Source organism: Penaeus japonicus, unplaced genomic scaffold, assembly GCF_977035675.1.
Source record: "Penaeus japonicus unplaced genomic scaffold, GWHDUDI00000001_assembly GWHDUDI00000020, whole genome shotgun sequence".
NCBI classification, from domain to species: Eukaryota; Metazoa; Arthropoda; class Malacostraca; order Decapoda; family Penaeidae; genus Penaeus; species Penaeus japonicus.
Window position 1 is genome coordinate 15,314,447 of NW_028234422.1, and position 5,000 is coordinate 15,319,446.

The following is a 5,000-nucleotide window of genomic DNA, read 5'->3' on the forward strand; positions in this document are numbered from 1 at the left end:
ATTGTCATCATTATTATTCTTTTGTATTATCATCATTATTATCATCGTCATTACCATTATCATTTTTAAGGGTATTATTATTATTGCTATTATCATTATTACCATTATTATCATCATCATTATTATAGTCAATTTCAATACCATTATCATTTTAAATAGTCTTATTATCATTATCATCATTATCATCATCATTATTTTCAACATTGTAATATAATAATCATCATTATTAGCATAAACATCATTATCACCATTATCATTTTTGTCATTATTATTATTTTCATCATTATCATTACCATTATAAATACCATTAGCATCATGGTCATCATCCTTTTCATCATATTATCAACATCCTCCTCCTCCTTATCATCATTATTATCATATTCACTCATCTTTTCTTGGAATACATTAGCTATAACAGCTGTTCTTTCTCCCATTACACGTAGTCTCTTAGTTGTTGCGTTATCTTGCACCATCAATAACGAAGAAGAAGAAGAAGAAGAAGAAGGAAAAGAGAGAGATAAGAAAAGAAGAATACCAAAAAATTTATATGTATTAGAAAATGTTTATCTAGGTGTTGATTTTTTTTTTTTTTTTTTTTTAGCACACCTAAAGTTATCTAAAGTTACCTCATTATCTTGAACGTTCTATCGAGTAATAAAAAAAAAAAATCAAATTAACGAATGAATAATCAGGTTAATTGTGAGCTGAAGGAAGAAATAGATATATTGATAACTAAACTTCAGGAAAAAGATAATATACAGCTAGATGAGTAATGTAATTGAATTGAAACTAAATAGATAGCGAAATTAAGTGAAGACAAATTTAACAGAAACTGAAGTCAAAAGGAAAAGATAAAACAAAATACAAGACCAAATATAGTAATAGATTCTTAGATGAGTGAATAACATAGATATAAATAAAGAGATAATAAAAAAGAAAAGAGATAAATCAAATGAAGATGTAACTGAAGTGAGAAAAAAAGGGTAATGAGAAAACAATATTCCGAAAAAAAAATGTATATATAAATAGATTGGACAGATCAGAGACACATAAACAGACTAATAAATACCTGAGCGATCTGAGACTGACAGGCAAGTCAGACGAGACTGGAAGACATTTATCATTTACATAATAGAGAAGTCAGACTCGCGCACGATGCTTATTGAGGATGAAAGGCTAAGAGCAGACTGACCTCTTTCGCTCCCGGTTTCGGAGAGGTCAAGAAACATACGCACACACACACACACACACACACACACACACGCACACATACACTCAGACACACACACACACACACACACACACATATATATATAATATATATATATATATATATATATAATATATATATATACATATATATATATATATATATATATATATATTATATATATATATATTATATATATATATATATAATATATATATATATATATATGTGTGTGTGTGTGTGTGTGTGTGTGTTTGCATGTACGTGTGTATGTGTGTATGTATTAGTATTTGCATAAGCATTATCATCATTATCATTATCATTATCATTACTATTAGTATTATCAAAATCATTATCACCAGTATTATCATTATCATTATCATCATCATCATTATTATCATTATTGTTGTTACTACCATTATCATTATCACCGTTACCAATATCATTATCATTACATTCATCATCATCATTATCATTTTCATCATAGTTATTATCATTACTATGATCACTATTGTTATTATCATTACCATGATCATCATTACTTTTGTTATTATTATAACGATTATTATCATTTTATGATCATTCTTGTTCTTGGTATTGTTATCATCCTTTTTATCATTGCTACTGTTATTGTTGTTATCATTATCATTGCTATAATCATTATTGTCATTATCACCATTGTTATTGTGATTTCCCTAATTATCACCATACTTGATTTTAATATTAATATAAAATCATAAATCGTTGATACACGTTCAATCGTTATCATTAGTATATCACCATCAGTAGTTTTAATATCATAGTATTGCTACCATCATCTTCATTAAGATGACATTGCTCAGTGGTAGAACGCTAGCTTTGCGATTGCAATCATGGTAGTATCTAGCTACCTTGATTGCAATGCACCGGTTTCGCGCCCCGCCAGCCCTGTCCAATCAACTGAGAGATGTGATTGTGTATTGGAGTCAGCTGGAGTCAGAGTCAGCTCGGGTCAAAGGTCACGGAAAAGAACTGGTCCCTTACCACATGATCTTTCTGCTTAGTACGTCTGCCCTCTCGCTCTGAACATATCCCTGGCTGTGTTTCGTGTAGTGTTGTTTTCATTATTGTTATTATTGTCGTGGTTATTCTTCTTCTTATTATTATTATTATATCTGTTATTGATATTACTATTGTCATTATTGTTATGGGGATTATGGTTGTAATAATGATAATAATAATGATAATAATGATATAAAGAGGATACTCATAATGATGACTGTTATTACTGTCATTATTATTATCATTATTAGCAACGTTATTATCAATACCATCACAATCCTTACTATTATTACCGTTGTCATTATTGTCATTAATATCATTGTTATCATTATCATCATTATTATTATAATCAAAATTATCATCATTGTTATTCTTATCAATCTTATTTTGATTATTATCATTATCCTTATTATCATCATCATTGTCATCATTATTTTCATTGTTGTTATCATTATTATAATCATTTTTATCAAGCTTATTATCATAATTATCATATTCATTATCATTATTATCATTATTATCATTGTCGGTGTTTTTGTTGTTGCTGTTATTACAATCATTATCATTATCGTGATTATTATCAATAGATTTATTATTGTAGTTGTTGTTATCACAATTGTTATTATTACCATTATCATTATTATCAATGATATAATCATTGTCGTTGTTTTTGTTGTGTGTTATTACTATTAAGATTATTATACTCATTATCATTATTATTATTATTATTATTATTATCATTATTATCAATGTTATTATCATTGTCGTTGTTTTTGTTGTGTGTCATTACTATTGAGATTGTTATCCTCATTATCATTATTATTATTATTATTATTATTATTATTATTATTATTATTATTATCTTCATCATTATAATTATCATTATTATCATTATCAATGTTATTATCACACGCACACACATCATTCTCATTGATATTATCATTATTGTTATTGTTTTCATTATTATTATTTCATCATCTTTTTTATCATTATCATCATTATCATCATTAGGATTATTGCTAAAACATCATTATCTTCATCGTCGTTAGGTCATTACTGATATATTTATTTTCTTTGTCGTTATCATCATCCCTATCATTATCAATATGAATACGTTTATCATCATCATCCCTATCATTATCAATATGAATACGTTTATCATCATCATCCCTATCATTATCAATATGAATATGTTTATCATCATCATCCCTATCATTATCAATATGAATACGTTTATCATCATCATCCCTATCATTATCAATATGAATACGTTTATCATCATCATCCCTACCATAATCAATATGAATACGTTTATCATCATCATCCCTATCATTATCAATATGAGTATGTTTATCATCATAATCATCCCAATCATTATCAATATGAATACGTTTATCATCATCATCCCTATCATTATCAATATGAATACGTTTATCATCATCATCCCTATCATTATCAATATGAATACGTTTATCATCATCATCCTTATCATTATCAATATGAATACGTTTATCATCATCATCCCTATCATTATCAATATGAATATGTTTATCATCATCATCCCTATCATTATCAATATGAATACGTTTATCATCATCATCCCTATCATTATCAATATGAATACGTTTATCATCATCATCCCTATCATTATCAATATGAATACGTTTATCATCATCATCCCTATCATTATCAATATGAATATGTTTATCATCATCATCCCTATCATTATCAATATGAATACGTTTATCATCATCATCCCTATCATTATCAATATGAATATGTTTATCCTCATCATCCCTATCATTATCAATATGAATATGTTTATCCTCATCATCCCTATCATTATCAATATGAATATGTTTATCCTCATCATCCCTATCATTATCAATATGAATATGTTTATCATCATCATCCCTATCATTATCAATATGAATATGTTTATCATCATCATCATCCCTATCATTATCAATATGAGTATGTTTATCATCATCATCCCAATCATTATGAGTATGTTTATCATCATCATCCTATCATTATCAATATGAATATGTTTATCATCATCATCCATTATCATATGAATATGTTTATCATCATCATCCCTATCATTATCAATATGAATATGTTTATCATCATCATCCTTCTTATCATTAAAAATATTAGTTTGTTTATCATCATCATCTATCATCATTCATCATCATCCCTATCATTATCAATATGAATATGTTTATCATCATCATCATCCCTATCATTATCAATATGAGTATGTTTATCATCATCATCCCTATCATTATCAATATGAATATGTTTATCATCATCATCATCCCTATCATTATCAATATGAGTATGTTTATCATCATCATCCCTATCATTATCAATATGAATATGTTTATCATCATCATCCTTATCATTATCAATATGAATATATTTATCATCATCATCCCTACCATTATCAATATGAATATCTTATCATCATCATCCCTACCATTATCAATATGAATATCTTATCATCATCATCCCTACCATTATCAATATGAATATCTTATCATCATCATCCCTACCATTATCAATATGAATATCTTATCATCATCATCCCTATCATTATCAATATGAATACGTTTATCATCATCATCCCTATCATTATCAATATGAATACGTTTATCATCATCATCCCTATCATTATCAATATGAATACGTTTATCATCATCATCCCTATCATTATCAATATGAATATGTTTATCATCATCATCCC